At 49.1% G+C, this 18,697-nt stretch overlaps 1 long non-coding RNA gene across 1 annotated transcript; it reads left to right on the top strand.

The window, feature by feature from the left end:
- Positions 1 to 11,300: 11,300 nt before the first annotated feature.
- Positions 11,301 to 12,440, top strand: LOC140609414 (uncharacterized). Its single transcript, XR_012011246.1, has 2 exons — positions 11,301 to 11,756; positions 12,168 to 12,440. It is a non-coding gene; the product is annotated as an uncharacterized lncRNA (long non-coding RNA).
- Positions 12,441 to 18,697: the final 6,257 nt, after the last annotated feature.

The following is an 18,697-nucleotide window of genomic DNA, read 5'->3' on the forward strand; positions in this document are numbered from 1 at the left end:
GTGGTTGCTCCTTACACAGAGTCCCAATCTTTCTTTGTTCAGCCCCAGTACATGCCCTGAACTACAGGGATGCACTTGTGGGGTTCTCGTGGGGAATTTCCCGGTTCCTTCTCACCTTCTCACCAGCGCCGCCACGCTGTTCCATGTCCTCCCCTCATAGTTCCCAGGTATCCGACTTCTTTCCATCTCCCCAGAACATCTGGTTATCCTGTGTCTTCTGTGACGTTCAGCTCATATCCTTCTGGCCTCTGTGGTTTACATCCATTTTAAAAATATTTTATTTCTATGTTAGCATGATTTCCGGGGCGGGGGGGGGGGGGTAGGAAGCAAGGAAAGATGTGTACATTTGATTTACCACATTTAATTTAAAAATCCCTACTTTCCAAGGTGGAGTGACTCAGTTCTTCATAGCCCTGTCCCAAGTCCAGATAGCGCCTTTCTCTCTGTCCTGAGGACCCAACAGAAACCTTATGTGAAAGTACTTAGGGCAGCCCGGGTGGCTGAGTGGTTTAGGACTGCCTTTGGCCCAGGGCGTGATCCTAGAGCCCCGGGATCGAGTCCCACATCGGGCTCCCTGCATGGAGCCTCTTTCTCCCTCTGCCTGTGTCTCTCTCTGTGTCTCTCATGAATAAATAGACAAAAATATTTTTTAAAAATAGTACTTAGCTTTTTTTTTTTTTTTTTTTTTGAGTCTTTGGACTTTCAGCTGGAGTAGAAACGGAAGAGTAAGAACATCTAACAACCCGTCAGCAACAGCTAGTGAGGCGGCAGCACAGCCTCTCCCCTTAAGGCGCTTACTGTCTGTGGGTGACAGAGCCTGGTGGGCTGAGGTGCCGGGAATATGGTCACGTGAGGGCCTCCCATTCTGCTTAAACCCAGAACGGAAGCTGGACGATGCATCTCAGATCACTGAGGGAGCATTTGAAGTAGCACTTGTGGAAGTTGCTGAGAACCACTTCCTTGAAGGGAGCGGCTGATAGTTGACCGCCCCGAGCGAGCCTTCGGCTTGCAGCCCAAGCACACCTGCCGCCACGGCCGGGCCAGGACCACGGGGGGGGGCGGGGGGTACTGACCGCCCAGTGGGCATGGGAGTGACTTTGCAAGAGTATACAAAGGACATTCAGTTTGGCTTTTCCTGCGAGTGAGACACACACATACACGCACACACACACGCACATGCACACACACACACACACAGACGGAGAGGGCGGAGGGAAGGGGGGCAGGTTATGCACCTTCGCCAAGTGATGAAGAACCAGGATTACTTTGATAGCGGTTACACCATAACCCGGGTCTAACTGACACACGTTTCTAAGTCCTTTCTTTGCTGGCTTTCGTCTGAGCTGGAGTTTAGATTTGATCACCCTGAACTCTTATTCTCATTCTCCCACCTATTCTCTTCAAATGAGCTCATTTTCTTGCCCTAATAGAAACGCGTGCCCGGGATCCCTGGGTGGCGCAGCGGTTTGGCGCCTGCCTTGGGCCCAGGGCGCGATCCTGGAGACCCGGGATCGAATCCCATTTTGGGCTCCCGGTGCATGAAGCCTGCTTCTCCCTCTGCCTATGTCTCTGCCTCTCTCTCTCTCTCTCTCTGTGACTATCATAAATAAATAAAAATTTTAAAAAAATTAAAAAAAAAAAAAAAGAAACGTGTGCCCTTCTCTATCCTTTCTCTCTCTCTCGGGGTGACTAGGGGCATTAACCCCGGTGGCCGCAGATCCTTCATCCCCTCCTCTTGCCCTCCATTTCCAGGCCGCCACCAAGTCCTTCGATCCCTACCACCCGGCTGTGCGTAGAAGCCACACGCTGCTCCCCACACTGGTTCGAATCCAGACCTTCATCCCGCCCGCTCAGGCCTGGAACCTCCAAGGGGCCTCCGTGTCCCCAGGCCCTGCTCTAGGCCTCACGCTGCCGTGGCTTTCTTCCTGAGACACAGATAGGATCGTGACTTCCCCCCGGTTTTGGGTGTTTTAAAAGGTTTCCATGACCTGGGAAATCAATTTTAAATTCCATAGACAAGAATTCTAGGAGCTTTTCTGGTTTGACGGTGCGTTTCCAACTTGACGCGGGTGGTTTCCTCCATTCTTCCTCGGATCCCAGGCACATCGCTCACATTTGATATGCACGCGCCCAGCACTTGCTGTTCTCTCTGTCTTGTCTGCCGCTAAAATCATGTCGTCCCATCTTAAAAACTACCTTTCAAGACATCCCTTCCCCTACTAGTAAATGTGGGTCCTAAAGGCTCGTGGTCCTCTGCATACCCTTCCATTCTAGCGCCTCTCACATTGCAATCTGTTTGTTAGCCTTTTCCTCCAACTAGAGCAAGGAAAAAAGAGCGTTTTACTCCCCTCTGTGTCCCTAGCATCTAGTGCAGTGCCCGAGACAAAGAGCGCTCTCCTTTCATGTTGGCTGGATGAATAAAGGGTTTCCCCACTACAGGAGTCTTGGGGAGAAACCTAATTACTCTCCGTGCAATACGAAGTACCCGGGGAAGGTTCCTCTGCCGCACACCCAACGGTGACTTCAGGACAGATGTCTAGTCTGGGATCTGGGGGCACAGCCCTCATTCTGATACCTTCTATCACATTCCCTCCGAAGGAAATGAGGGGTTTCACATTCGAGCGTCGCATACAGTACATGAGTCCACTTCACCGCAGGAGAGGACGCCGAGCTCTTCACATGCACGGGGATGTCAGCGGCAAGATGACTCTGACAGGTTCAAGTGTGTTCCCACAGAAGACACGGAGAGGTCCGAACCCCGCTATCTATGGGACGCCACCTTATTTGGAAATAGGGTCTTTGCAGATGCAGTCAAGTTAAGATAAGGTCATAATACATGAGGATGGACCGTAGTCCAATCTGCCTGGTGTGCTTGCGGGGAGGTGAGGCAGGACCACCGTCCAGGGACAGACGCAGGGACAGGCGGCCCCGACAGTGATGGTAGCGGCAATGTGAAGACGATTTCAACCTGTCCTGTTACCAGAGCTTCGGGGGGGAAACTGAGGACCAGGCCCAGGAAGGTAAAGAAAGACTTCAGAGCGCTGCCAACACAGGAAGTGAACGCGAGGCGAGCGCGAGGTGCGGGTTAGCGCAGGTGGTGGTGCACACAGGACGCTCGCAGAACCTTCTCGGGCGGTCAGCAACCTGAGCTCTGCGCGTCCGTCTGCAGAAGGGCCACCAGCCCTGGCCTCCGCCCTCTTCGGCTCCTGTCCCTGCATCTGCACCCCCACCCGCACCCGCACCGCCTGCACCAGCACTCGCACCTGCACCCTGCCCTCGTACCTGCACCATTTGCACCTGCACTTGCACCTGCATTCGCACCTGCACCCACACCGTCTGCACCATCTGCACCTGCACCTGCACCCACAGTCTGCACCTGTACCTGCACCCACACCGTCTGCACCCGCACCGTCTGCACCTGCACCTGCAGCTGCACCGTCTGCACCGACACTGTCTGCACCTGCACCTGCACCGTCTGCACCTGCACCGTCTGCACCCGCACCCTCTGCACTCCCCCCCCTCCGCCCCTGCGTAGCAGTGCAAGCAACTCGAGGTGAGACAATCGGGGATCCAGCGGCGGCGAGCACCATTAGCCCCCTCGCCGTTGACACGGAGCAGCTACCAGGGAGGGGGGCCCCCCGCGTCCCGGAGTCTGACCCAGGGGCCACTCCGCGTGTGCTCGATGTCCCCCCGCAGCCTCCGGGGTCCCTCGCGCCCCCTTCCCCACGCCGCGGCCCCTCGGGATGACCTGCCGACGGTCAGCATCTCCGAGTCTAAAGAATGGCTCCTTCTCTCCCTGCATCCACGCAGCCCTGGGGACCAGAGCAGGACGGCCGGGCCGAGGCCACCTGTCTTGGGGCCTCTGTGGTCACTGTAAGGAAGGGCTGACCCCCCACCACTCCCTGGCCCCCTCCCTGCCCCCCCCACCGCTAGGCGCCCCCCCCCCCCCCCCCCCCCCCCCCCCCCCCCGGGCTGCTCAGGCGGTCCTCACCTCCGGGGTGGTTCCTCACCCCATTAGAGCACTCTCGAACCTGCTGCCTGGCTCTGCTGCCTTTAATTTTCCCTGCCCATCATTAAAAAAGAAAACCTAACAGTTTCCAGAATGAGTTTTATGGAAAAGAAGCCTCCTTATACCCAGCCCACCCCTACCAGCACTCCAGATGCACCCCTTTTCTGTGACCTATTCTTTTAAAATTTCCTGCTAAAATCCTCCTTTGGTCTCTCCTTCCTCCACAGGAGATCATCTTTTGTTATTTAAAAACACCCACACCGCAGTCTCTCAGACCTCTGCCATTCACATCCCCCCCTCACAAAATTCCCTGTATTTAATGACCACTTGAATAATTATCCATATAGAAACTAAGTGAATAAATAATTAAGTAACTATTCATTTAGCCCCAAAATCTTGGTGCTTTCTCTCGGTAGCACAATATACCATACTTTGGGAAACCTGGTTTTCAATAATAGACATTTTTCCACCAAGGAAGATGAAATCTATTCCTTCACATTACAGTATCATTTTGTAGATCCATTACTTTTCTAGAAAAAAAATCATAAATGTGTTAATTTTGTTCTTCATGTACACTTGCTATTGGTATTTATTAATGCATTTGTGGCGGTTGACAGCAAAGTTGGTGAATGAAGGAATAGATCGTAGAGAACAGGACGCTGAATCAGCAGGTTGTCATGTTATGGAACCCTCCTGAGTTCTCACTCAATACAAAATTTCCAAGAAACTCAGACCCCTCAGGCACCTAATCATGTGATTAAATTATTAGCCAAGCTCTTGTATGACTTCAGTGCTTTTTTGGGCTTCGCTGGTATGGTTTTAAGTAAACTCTCAATGAACCAAAGATAAGGTTGAGTATGATCTGTAAGAGGATCATGGAGTATTTTATAGCGAATAATGATATCTTCCATTTCATTGAGTGTCATTTACTAAAACGTGCATTTGTGTTTCAGGCTTTCAAAGTGTCTCTCTTCATGAGATCTAAAAGTTGGAAATAAACTTCTGTCATCTGTGTTTGTCTTCTTTGTGTATATAACTTTTGAATCACAGAATGATTGTAGGAAGTTATCAGGAAGCAGCAGCTTTCAAAAACTATTGCAAACAGTAGGAAATTGAGTTTTTCGGGTGTCCTGTAACCTGAGCAATGATCAAACACTGAAATATCCCATTCTAGTTAGTTTGCTCTTCAGAATCCAAGTCATGTCTTTCAAAGACTTTAGTGAGTTGAGCAGGTTTTGAGGCAAAATGACTCAATTCCCCAAATTGTATTAGGTTTCCCATCACTCTCATGAGAAAGAAATATGCAGACTCTTGGCACCAATGCCAAAGAGAGAACAATGCCCTGAATGTCTTTTCATCTGAAGTGGGGAGATAACATCCAGGAAGCCCTGAGTTAACATGAGTCTCTCAAGCGGCAGCCTCTCAACTTCGAGAAAGCAACTTTACTGTACTATTCGTGTCATTTAATTGTGTCCTTATTCCCTGAACACCGTCATGGTTAAATCCAAGGTCTGTAACGCTTTATGGGAGGCAGCATAATCCTATTACTTGGAATGTAATTCTAATCTGAATACAGAAAAACAAGAGATACTCACGTGGACGGAGTAAAACAGCCATTTGCCGTTACTAAATCATAATGGTTGAAAATGTAGGGATTTTGTAAGAAGACAGAACTGAATATTAAAGAATTAAATCTAAATAACTTTGACATCAGCAAGTATTTATAGTATGTGAGCATAAAGCAGTCTAAGATATATCATAGTTTTGTGAATTGAATTGGAAAAGGCTTGATGGACTGATGTGATGAATTCCAATTTTTACCTGATGAAAATTTTAGATTTGTCAGGTGAACTGAGCAATGACCCTAGTAGAAAAGCCTGGAATGGAAAGTGCCATATTACTCAGAAGATCCAGGTTTCTGAGATCAAAGCTCTGTGTGGAATGGGTTGGTACACTAGCAGGTGGGCTCCAGGTAAACAGGAGGCATTCTCTCATACAATGTTGCGTCCATATATAGAAGTAAACATTTACCCTTTGGTTATCATATTTATCATTGCAATTGTAAAATACTTATTTTTATGTCAGAAATCCATGTAATATAAACAATTCTTATAACAAAATCAGGCATTGATGAAATAAGAACTGAAGACCTATAGAAATACATTAAAATCTTGGAAATGAACCAACAGATAGATGATACCTGAAAAGATGCTCATCATCACGGATCATCACAAATCAGAACCACAATGAGATCCCACCTCATATCTGTCAAAATGGCTAAAACCAACAACACAAGAAACAACGGGTGTCGGTGAGGATGTGGAGAAAAGGGGAGCCCTCAACACTGTGGGTGGGAATGCAAGCTGGTGCAGCCACCGTGGAAAAGAGTAATGAAGCCACTCAAGAAGTTAAAAATAGAGCTACTCTACAATCCAGGAATTGCACTACTGGGTATTCACCCAAGGGATACAAAAGTACTAATTTGAAGGGATAAATGCACCCCAGTGTTTATAGCAGCTGCATCTACAATAACCAAATTGTGGAAATACATGCACACACACACACACACACGATGGAATATTACGCAGCCATACAAAGGAATGAAATCTTGACATTTTCAGCATGTGGATGGAGCCACAGAGTATCATGCTAAGGGAAGTAAGTCAGTCAGAGAAAGACAAATACCATATGATCTCACTCATATGCGGAATTTAAGAAACAAAACAAATGAGCAAAGGGAAAAAAAGAGAGACAGAGGCCGACTAAGAAGCCAACACTTAACCACAGAGAACCAAGTGATGGTTTCTAGAGGGGAGCTGCATGAGGAGATGTGTCAAAGAGGTGATAGGGACTCAAGAGGCCACTTGGCATGATGAGCACCGGCTGTTGTGGGGAAGTGTTGAATCGCCGTGTTGTATACCTGAAACTAATATTACACCGTAGGTTAACTCACTGGAATTTAAAACCTTTCAAAAAAGAAAACAATCAAATTATGGAAATGAAAACCTTGAGAGCTGGGAAAAACTCTAGAATGGAGACATTAATATATTAGAAGATTGCATTGAGGGGTTCACTCAACATGGAACACAGAGACAAAGAAATTAAAAAAATAGAAGAGAGATGGATCAGATATTAAGACGCTCCAAAATTTGTCTGATAAGCTTTATGGGAGAAGAGGAGGACGTAGTAGAGAAGCGATAGGTGAAGAAGTGGCTAAGAATTGTCCTGCACGGAGGGAGAGTAGGCGTCAGATTAAAAGCAGCTTCTGAGTATCAAAGAAACACCAATAAAACTGAATCCATGCCAGACATTTTCTAATGTAACTGCACATCCATCAAAGATAAAGAGAAAATCTTAAAGGCTATTAGAGAGAAAGACCATCTACAAAGGAACACGAATCAGGATGACGGGGACTTTCGAACACCGTAATGGATGCCGGCAGAGAATTATATAAAATACAAGGGAACAGTCACCTGAAAATGTCTGGTGGCGTCACACATTATACTCCCGAAGTATAACCTTCAAATATATAAAACAAAAACTGAAATTAAACACAGACAGTGAGAAATGTGCTGTCTTCGTGGGATACTCATTGTAGCGCTCGTGGTGGTTTCACAAACGCGGACACAAAGAGAAGGGACACCATCAGGGTAATGATTCAAGAGGTCATACCTGTGCCGTTGAATATCACTCAACCATCGCTTAGAAGCATGTCAGTTCCTGTTATGTCTCCACCGAAGAGAGAATATCACAATGGGGAGAGGTAGATAGGACAGGATGCCAATGTTTAAAACTAAAGTGATCCCTGTGTAGACAAACCCCATTCGGCTCAGGGGTGCACATATTTGTATATGATTAGAGGAGCACGAAGAAAGTCATGGAAAAATGCATATCAGCTTACTTCACTAAGGGTTGGGGGGGAGGATGGACACAGACAGCGGAAGGAATGAAAAACTCATTACATTTCAATTATTACGGCAAAAAACAACTTCAATCCAGAGTACTCGCCTAAAATTCCTCCGTAAAGGCTCCGATGCAAGAAGGAACAGAAAGGAAGAGGGGGAGCGCAGCGTGCGGTGTAAGGAGGATGTTTTGTTGTATCGATGTGAAGGGCACGGAGGGCACAGAATGTATTGACCGTGTTGTGGCCCAACGTCGCCTCGCCTTCCCGTGTACAGGGCTCACGTCTTCATTTCTTCCTCTTATGGTACTTTTGTCTTTAACATACATTTCTGATTAGAAAAACATTACTTTCTGTTATGAGTTGCCCAAGAAACAAGGAGAGTCATTAAATGATTCCTGTCCATTGTGGACTGCCTTGTTTTTGAAAAAAAAAAAAAAATGCAAATGATAAAAACCACACCTCTTTGACGAGAAGTCAAAATATCCTTCTCGGGTCCATGAGAACGGAGGCTAAAAGTAGAGTCACTGAGCGCGGAGAAGTCCGCTGTGGAATTCACGGAGAAGGAAGTGGAGATGGGGATTGGTGGCTGGGGATCTGCAGTCAGGAAGGTTCCAGTAAGAGCTGTCGCGTTTGCAGGAGTGTGGTTAGGAAGCGAAGCATAAAATGGGGATGGGAAAAGCCTGACGGAGGAGGGAAGGGTCATGGGAAAGAGAAAATCATTTCTGAAGCAGCAGCCCACAGCCGCCCAGCAGAGCCGGGCCTGCAGGTGTCCGCGGGGGCCTGGGCTCGGGGGGCAGAGGCGCATCACGGGGGGCAGCCGAGCGCACCCGGGAGACACGCCAGGGCTGGGGCGCGGGTGTGACGCTGGAAGAGGAGCACTTTCCTAGGAGCTTCCATAATCCCCATGAAATCAGAAGCAAGGTCACCGGCTACAACGGAGGAGACGAGGGAGTGCTGGAAATTTAAGGTGACTTCAAGGGGAAACAAAAGCAACTGGAAGAAAGAAAAGGTCAGAGGAGAAAGCAGGAAGGCACTCAAGCAGCAGATATTCATAAGTGAAGCTACTTTAGTTCAAAAGGAAATCGAGGCGTAATTATTTACGATTATCAAAGGCCCAGAAGAGCGAGGGGAGCATAAGGCCGAGGCGCTCCACCGATTTGCAACGTGGGGAGTTAACACCCAAGGGAGTGGAAGAGACCCTCCTCCCTCACGTCCTCGCTGGTCTCTGAGCCGCTTCTGGCCTCGAGATGCTCCAAGCGGCAGGATCTGCTAAGGCTGTAGCCCAGCGGTGGAGCGCGGGTCGGGCTGAGCTGCTCAAGTTTCCTATGACGTGTGCCATTTATGTATGTTTTATTTTATTTTATTTTATTTTATTTTATTTTATTTTATTTTATTATTTATTCATGAGAGAGAGAGAGAGAGAGAGGCAGAGACCCAGGCCGAGGGAGAAGCAGGCTCCATGCGGGGACCCGACGCAGGACTCGATCCCGGGACCCCGGGGTCATGGCGTGTGCCCTCTCACGTGACTGCCCTGCCAGTGGCCGCGTGGCGTGCAGAGAAGCGCCGCCCTGCCCGGTTCAGCAGCTCTGGTGTGCGGCCCGGTGCAGGCCGGAGCTCCGTCCCTGGGAGCACGTACCTTGGCAGGAGCGTGCGTGGTCACGGGCCAGGGAGCCCGGGGTTGCGTCGCTGTGCCCGCGTGAATGCACCTGAGCACAGAGGGACGTGCTGTCATCCCGAGGGAGCATGAATTTGGCCACACTAAATACGAAGATCTAGAGAAGTGCCTTCCACCTGCGTCTCAGAAACCAGTGCAACTTGGACCCGAACGTCGGGGTAAGTCCAGAGCTCTGTGCCACCAGCCCCTGGTAACTGTTTAAATTCAAGTTTAAGGAAGGATAGAGAAGGTGACAACTGTGTTCCTCGGTTGCAGCGGCCCCGTTTCCACGAGCGGCCAGAAGCTACCGCAGCGAACAGCCAAGCTGGAACCCACATCACCTGCGCAGAAGGTCCTGTGGCCGGTGCTGGCCCCGAGCGGGCACCTAGCTCGTCCGCCGGTGCTCAGGGTGGCTCGGCCCGGGAGCATGAGGACTTGGGGCCCTGGCACGGCCTTGGGGCCCCCGGAGCTGAGCCCCGCTGGCCGGGACCTTTCCTGGGGTGGGCCCAGCAGGGGCCGCATCGGCCCGGGCCTTGGAGGAGCACGACACCCCTTGGGCCTCAGATGGCAGGACGGGCCTGGGGAGGCTTTTGGAAAACTCTAGAGTGCCAGGCAAAAATAAAATAGTCCATTTGGCCACGCCACGGCTCTGTGGCTGGTCTGGAGTGTCCCGGGGCATGGGCCAGGCCTGGCGGCTGCGGCCTGGTGACCCGGAGCAGCCCTGAGGAGCTGCTGCCAGGGAGCCGGTGCAGGCCGAGGCTGGGAGGGAGCCGCGGGCCACCCCCCACCCCCGGGCTCCCGCAGGCCCGCCCCTCCCGGCACTTCCTGGGCCCCCCCCCCCCCCGAGTTGCTCCTAAACTCGGCCCCTTAACCCCACTACCACCGCACGCACTTGCCCCTAGTTAGACACTGGCTGACCTTCCCCCCACGGAGGTCCTGTCTCCAGTCTCTTTTGTCCGCTGCGGTTTTTTCCCTTTTCTTTAGCATCATTTCCAGGTGCTCTCGGGAGGGAGATGAATGTCCCCGGTCACTCTGTCATCTTTAAACCCCTTTAGTGGTGAGAATCTGCCACGGTGCCCGGGAGGAGCCCGCATGCGGAGAAGGAGCTAAAGCAAGGCTTCCTGTGCACCGGTGGTTGTCGCAAGCCAAGTGGCAAAGGTCGGGATGCTCCGGGATAGGCCATTCTCTATTAGAATAATCCACTGAGGCCAACAGCTGACCCTCCAGGGAGGCTGGAGGGGCCCGGCCTGCAGGTGTCCCGGCGGCCGCGCTCCCTGCCTCAGTGACAGGGAAGTGCGAGCCCATTGCGTTGCTCCTTTCCCTGTTTGGGTGGTTTTCACTTTGTTTTTTACTTTTGGATTGATTTCAGGTCTTTGCTGTTAGACATTTTTTTGTTTGTCTACTTAACAAATATTTAATAACCAACTAGGAGGTTCAAAGTATTACGTCGTGTCCTAAAAGACAACGATGAAGACCCAAATCTTGCTTCAGAAGAGGTTTCGGTCTTTTCAAGAAAAAGCGATCTGTATGCGAAAAAATACAAAGGGAGAAACATTTTTGAGAGAGCCGGGCAGGCGGGAGAGAAGACGAAGAGGAGTAGGTGGGGCAGCAGTTACTTGATTCAAGAGGAAATATTTGGAAGGAGGCAGCCTCTTGGTGCCAAACTGGAACGCTGGCGTTTCCAGATGTCTCTTTAAAATCCCAGGATTTTAGCAGGATTAATACCGGAGAGACTCACCCAGCCCGAAGGGCGGGGCCGTCTGTCTGTGAAGGTCTCCCGCTGAAACACGCAATTTCACTCTACCCTTGAACTATAATCTACGATCTTTTATGGCCCTCAGTTTTCTCATTTAAAATGTCTAAGGTTGTTTCAAGTTCTAAAATTTTAGCATTCGAACCCAAATTCTGGCTTCCGGACAGCCTTCCCATCGTCTTCCTCTTTATACCACATCCTGTCCCCAAACCGATGAATTATTTTACTTTCACCCCGACTTGGAATTCTACATTACTTATTTCAGTCTCCACCCTAAACATATTTCTTCTTCCCAATTTATTTTCAAGGTTGAAGGAAAGTTCAAGTGAAACCTAGCAACACATAAACCTAGAAAAAGAGAAAGAAGGACATAATTTCTTTTTTGGTGTAGAAGACGTTATTTGCAGCTGAAAGCGTACCAAGCGCTCCTAAATCCGTGAGTACAGTTATATTAATTATATTTTCAAGGATGCCCTGAAATGGGATTTCTCTGACCTAAATGAATCATCCATAATAATAGCCCTTCCAAGCTGAGAAAGCCCAGGTTTTTTGATACTATAATGTACTGCAGAGTCATCATCCCTCTATCATATAATTTGGACAACAAACTCTAATTTTGTATTCCTCCATAATTAAAAAGGATGTCTTAAAATTGGATGACCTTTGGAAATGGTTGGGAATTCTTTGGGTTTTTTTTTTTTTTTTGGTTCTCTATTAGAATAATCCAAGGTTATATACCTCCCTCCATCCCACCCCCCAAAAAACTCTAATGATACTAATATAAAACTCTGAAAAGATAGCGCCATCTAAACAGTGCTTCGCCCCTTCTTCTCATTTTGACACACAGGAAAAATGATCATATTTGCACGGCATACAGAGGTGAGCAAGCTTCGGAGACTCGTCAGCCAGAGGCAACACATCTGGTGCGGGTAGCAGCCCCGCAGGCGGCGGGACCAGTATTACAGCATCGAGATTCAGTGCCAAGGCACCCCGAGGGGAAGCTCTGGGGTGCAGCCTGGGCTGTGGTGGAAGACTTGCCTAAAATTCCTCCCACTCCTCTTCCAAATAGCCCACCAACCCTCTACCCCGACCTCACTCTCCAAAAAACCATTTTGCTCAAGGTGGGCTAAGCATGTGTGATCTCACGTTTACGGTGGTTTAATGATTTTGGAAAGTCACAAAGAAAACATCAGATGAAAACAGAATCTTACTATTTCACATTAAGGTAAGATTATTGTGGGCAGCCCGGGGGGGCTCAGTGGTTTAGGGCCACCTTCAGCCCAGGGCATGATCCTGGAGACCCGGGATCGAGTCCCACGTCGGGCTCCCTGCATGGAGCCTGCTTCTCCCTCTGCCTGTGTCTCTGCCTCTCTCTCTCCTTCTCCTCTTCTGTGTATTTTCATGAATGAATGAATGAATAAATAAATAAATAAATAAATAAATAAATAAATAAATAAAATCTTAAAAAAATTTATTGCATTACACATACGGTTTCATAGGTAGGCCTACCCTGGGGAAAAGTCAATAAAATCGTTGACCTTCGTAATCTGTGTTTAGTAGTGACCACATGACCCACTAGAGGTACGTGCTCACCCTCCTTCACACGACTTGAGCTTGCATCTTTAATCAGAAAGCCCAGCAAGGCATTAAGAATTTTTTTTATTTATTTATTTTATTTATTTTTTTAAAAAAGATTTTATTTATTCATTCATTCAGAGAGAGGCAGAGACACAGGCGGAGGGAGAAGCAGGCTCCGTGCAGGGAGCCCGATGTGGGACTCGATCCCGGGTCTCCAGGATCACGCCCTGGGCTGAAGGCGGCGCTAAACCCCTGCGCCACTGGGGCTGCCCAGAATTTTTTTTAAAAGTGTTTCTGCAGTTACCTAGGAGTTTAACTCTTTATTGCCTCTATGGACGTCGGTGTGTAAAAGACGCCACGGAGATCATTAAATTAGATGTTGGTGGTTGCTGTTGCACAGCATTACCCCCAAATCAGTCCCATTTCATAGAGCAAGAGGAGGGACAGCAAAGGGAGAGTGAGGGACAGAAGGGGAGTCTCGGCAGGGATCTTTTCTCCTTTTTCAGAAATTAGTTTTGTAATAAGGCAAGACCTATATACTCCTCGTGAGATCTCTGGAGCATAAGTAAAGAAACGCCCGTGTCACTTTCTCAGGTGACTTATTCCGGCTTGGGGACAGAGCACAGAGATTAGGAGGCTACAAGGTCCCAAGGCCTGGAGAGCGACTGTGCACCAAACGTCTCCCTCGCACAGGAGGCCCGGACGTGGGCATATCCTGGTCGCCTACAGGAGGGGACAAAGCAGGCTGCGTGGGGGGCCCCCGGCGGGCACGAGGTGACTGTTCGGAAGCTAAACCTCCCCACTGTTAATTTGCAGCCGGGTCCCCACCTGTGTCCCACGCCGCAGTCGCCCGGGAGCATTAGGGTCCCAAACACCCAGGCCTTGGCTCATGCGAGGTCAATCGCCGTGTTTGGCGAGGCTGGGCCCGACCACATGTCCGTAGTTTGGGGTTTTTAGGAGATCCCTGGTAACGTCAGATGCAGTGCGGCTGGGGCCCGAGGCGGTGCTCAGCGTGGAGGTGGCGGCCGAGCTGCTGTGGTGCAGCCGCAGCCGTGCCGGGCCTGCCGGGGTCCCCTGCCCGCCGGGGTCCCCTGCCCGCCACTGCCCGTGCCCGTTGGCGCCGAGCGGTGCACACAGGCCTGGGCAGCCGCGCCGGGTCCGGCCCAGTGCGCTGAGGCTGAACGACGTCGGCCACCGGCCGCTGGCTGGACGCTGCCACACAGGCCGGCGGGAGGCTCGGGCCCAACACTGGCCCTGGGACCCACCGACCCCCCACCTGCTCACCCGCCTTCACTCGCCCCGTGTGCCCCGCGTGTTACGAGCACAACCCCTCACTGTAGAGCCTTCTGTTCCTGCGACCTTTCATGCTAGGCGGGAAGTGAGGAGGATCTCACAACTAACCCAGGCCTACGCCTTCACGATAGAGTTGGGGAAAAGGAGACCCCCAGCCGCCCCCCCCCCATTGTCTTATTCTCCCAGCAAAGCAGCTGCAGTCCTGGGGCGTCCCGCTGTGGCCTGACCCTCGGGGACCACGGGGCGGACGCTGTCAGTGAACGCGGCTCCTCCAAAATGTATCCGTTAAAACTGGTTTGTTTGGGTAGGAGCTGTGTCGGGTCCACCCGCATAGGCCAGTCGGGATCTGGAAGCAGGTAGTGTCTCTTCTGAGTCTGCGTTTCAGCATCTCGAAAGCCAGATACGCGTCTACTGTCCTTTTCATTCCCACGTATCCCCCCACCCCCCCCTCCGGCTGCAAAAGAAAATCTTATCCACCGTCGGCTGAAAATCTCCCATCATCTCCGATTCTCCATCCCCACTGCTCTAGGCAAAAGCCCGTCGCCCCCAAATCTTTTGAAATTGTATATCCCTCCACCCGAAGCCCATCTGTCCCGACGCCAAAACCTCCCCTCGGGTGTTGGCTGCAGCGCGTTTGTAACAGGAAACAAAAATTGCTCTTAAGGGAGCTGACCCGAGCTGGCTTCCAGGCCCCGGGCAGCCGCGCCTCACGGCCTTGCCTTCAGGCCTCCTTATTTATAGGAAGGTGGACCTGGGAGCTCAGCTGGAATTGGAATAGTTGGGATGGTGAAGACATAAAATTATCTGCATGATTAAGGTGTTTTTTCCCCCCAATTTTCCCTTGGAAGTCAGGGGAGGAAAAGGATTAGAATTCTGGAATTGGGAAAGAAACTTCAGAAAAAAAGATTTAAATGGAAAGTGAGAACGGGCTGGGGGAAAAAGCACAAGCCAGACCATCCTTCTGGCGAGGGCGTCTGTGGACCTCGAATTAAAATGGGGCTTGGGATCTGTCTCTGCCAGAGACCACGGAGCCCCCTGCCCCACCACCAGCCTGTGTCTGGTTGGAGAACCTCCTTTTTTCTACCCTGTTTCATAACAAAATACACCAAATTCGAAATTATCTGGGTTAGTTACAACACGGAGGGAAAACGGCATCTCTAAATTACTAAGATCATTAGGAGGAAGGACGCTCCCTAACAGGGCTGTCCTGAGCTGGGAACTGAGGGCATTGCAGGAAAGAAGAGCCGCCACCGTCCTCGGCAGGAGCGCGGGAGGCCCTGCACCCGGGGAGGAAGGCGCCTGCCGGCCACCCCCACCTGCAGTGGGACCTGAGCAAAGACCCCCAGGGCCACGCCTCGCCCCTGGCCTCCCCGGGCCTGTGAGGGAAGCCGCTGCCTCCAAGGAGGAGCCAGGCCCGCGCTGCAGCGCCGGTGCCATCAGGCGTCTCCGCCGAGGCCTTTCTCTCTCCTGGGTTCTCCTGTTCTTCAGAGACACGGGCTGTGGGGAAGAGTAAGCAACCAAGCCCAGTTTTCCCCTGGATTCTTTTTTCTTTTTTTAAGATTTTATTTATTTATTCATGAGAGACCCAGAGAAAGAGAGAGAGGCAGAGACACAGGCAGAGGGAGAAGCAGGCTCCATGCAGGGAGCCTGACGTGGGACTCGATCCCAGGACCCCAGGGTCACACCCTGAGCCCAAGGCAGACATCCAACCACTGAGCCACCCAGGCCTCCCTCCCCCTAGATTCTTAAATAGTCATGGAACTGCTTGTCTAATAAAGAAAGTGAATTGCAGCCTTAATGGAGTTTTTAAAATTACTTATTGTCTTGGTTGCAAACAAAATATAAGCAACATGAAGACAGAGATTTCTATCTTTATTGTTCAGTGCTTAATGCCCAGCACCTAGGAAATGTGTAGATGCAGATGGTGCTGAAATCTATTTACTAAATGGAATAAATGACCTTTGGTATGGCCCTATTGGCCTTAAGCCCTAGGTGGATAGCTGGTTTATAAAACAGCCCGGGGTCGGGGGTGCCTTAGCGGGTGCCCTAGTGGGTGCAGGAGGAAGAGCAGTGCACTCATGTGGCATGATGCGGGGCAAAGGTGACAGCTGCAGGACTCAAGAGCAGAAGCAGGAAGTACGGATTTAGGCAGCACAGAAACTATGAATAATAAGAGATCAGAAAGACGTGGAAACATGGGGGAGGAGGAAGGGCGCTTTCTTCCCCAAAGCACACAAGACGGCAGGGGCCCACACCAAGGATCTGGATGAAGGGAAAGGTGACCTGAAAACGCAGGGTAATTTAGGAACCATTGAATGAATAAACTGTAAAACCATTTTTTTTTTTAAATTATGGACAAATTTTCCTTCAGTTTAGACCTTTATTTCAACCGGGAATTTGGAACAAGAGACCAAACATCAATTGCCACTTATCAGGTGAAGGCCCAAGAGTTAGATTTCACTCTGTCCCATTGTTCTTAAAACTGAATCAACAGCATGAAGACACGATGAGTTAATGAAAATGAGGTGAGGTCTTGCCAAGGTTCTGTCTCCGTGAAACATCCTCACATCTTCCTGAATCTGTCTCTCTGGTCCAGACTCTATCCAGCTCTTGATCGAGCAGAGGTAATTTCAAACTTGTCTTCAACCCTTTGGGTTTGAAACCAAAACCAAAGGCAACCAAAGTAAAAATAACAAGTAAAATAAAAATATACACCGAACTAAAAAGCTGCCGTACATCAAAGAAAATCGTCAACAAAATGAAAAGGCAACCTATGGAAGGAGAGAAGATATCTGCGTATCGAATATAAAAGTAGTTAATATCAAAAAGATGCACGGAATTCATACAACTCAATAGCAAAAAAGCCCAAATTACCCAATTAAAAATGGGCAAAGGACTTGGACAGACATTTTTCCAACAAACATATATAAATGGCAAACAGGTGCATGAAACGTATTCAACATCACTAATTATTTGGGAAATGGGAATCAAATCCACAATAAGGAATCCCCTCACAACTGTTAGGATTACCCAAAAGACAAGAGGTAACTAACGTTGACAAGGATGTAGAAAAACAGGAACCCTGCGGTAGAAATGTTAACTGGTTTGGCCACTAGGAGAAACAGTTTGGAGATTCCTCAAGAAATTAAATTAGAACTAATAACTTATGGTAAAAATCCAAAGGACGAAAAGCCATTATCTCAAGAAATATGTGTATTCTCGTGTTTATAGCAGCATTCACAACAGCCAGGGTATGGAAACACCCCAAGTGTCTATCGACAAAGGAGTGAATAAAGAAAATACTCATGTGTATCGACCATGGTGGATTACTCAGCCTTAAAAAAAGAAAGAAACACTATTATTTGCAACAACGTGGATAAACCTGGGGGGGCATTGTGCTAAGTGAGCCAGAGAGAGAAAAAGAAATGCGCTTACTCGTTTCACTTAGATGTGAAATCTTTAAAAAGGAGAAAATAATAATCAAACTCCTAGGAAAAAAGAGCAGAAAAATGGTTGCCAGGGGCTGGAGTGGGGGAACTAGGGAGAGGTTGGTAAAAGAATATGCACTTCCTGTTATGGGATGAAGAGTGTGTGAGAACTGATGTACACCGTGGCGACCCAGCTGATAGCACTGTATCGTACGATCGAAGTTCACTAAGAGAAAAAAAAAAAAGAAAAAAAAAAAAAAGAAATTCACTAAGAGAGTAGAACTTAAATGTTCTCACTGGAAAAAAGAAATAAATATGTGACGAGATGGAAGTGTTACTAACTTTGATGGAAAAATCCTTTCATAATACGTGTATATATCAAGTCATCACATTGTACCCTTTTACAAATATTTATTTCTTTATTTGAGAGAGAGAGAGAGAGAGAGAATCTCAAGCAGACTCCATGTTGAGCATGGAGACTGGTGTAGGGCTCGATCTCACGACTCTGAGATCACCAACTGAACCGAAACCCAGAGTCAGACGCTTCACTCCTGGCATCACCCAGGCACCCCATGCTGTACACTTTAAGTATCTTATGATTTTTATCAAATATCTTACGATTTTTATAGCTCAACAAAGCTGGGTAGGGGGAAGATCTGAGCAAGATTGTAATATATCCATGTAGTGAAAAAATACAATTTCCTATGGGTAGCAAGGCCATTGTCCTATTGCCACTAACATAGTCCAGGCTGAGGACTGGCATTCCCACGTGGACGTTCTAGAGCTCGTTCCAAGTTTCTGCTCTCCAGTCACTGCGAGAACTGCACTTCTCTAGTCTCCCTTTTCTTGCATTTTTTTTATTGTGATAAAACACACATAACATAAAATTTACTATCTCAACCATGTTTAAGGGTGTGGTTGAGTGATATGAAGCATATGCACGTGGTTGTGCAACCACCACCTCTGCTTATCTCCAGAACTCTTATCATCTTTCAAGACTAAATCACACCCATTAAACACTAACTCCCCATTGCCCCTTCCCACCCCCCTTGGCAGCCACCGTTCTATGTTGTGAGTT

This window comes from Canis lupus, chromosome 18 (assembly GCF_048164855.1).
Source record: "Canis lupus baileyi chromosome 18, mCanLup2.hap1, whole genome shotgun sequence".
Classification (NCBI taxonomy): Eukaryota; Metazoa; Chordata; class Mammalia; order Carnivora; family Canidae; genus Canis; species Canis lupus.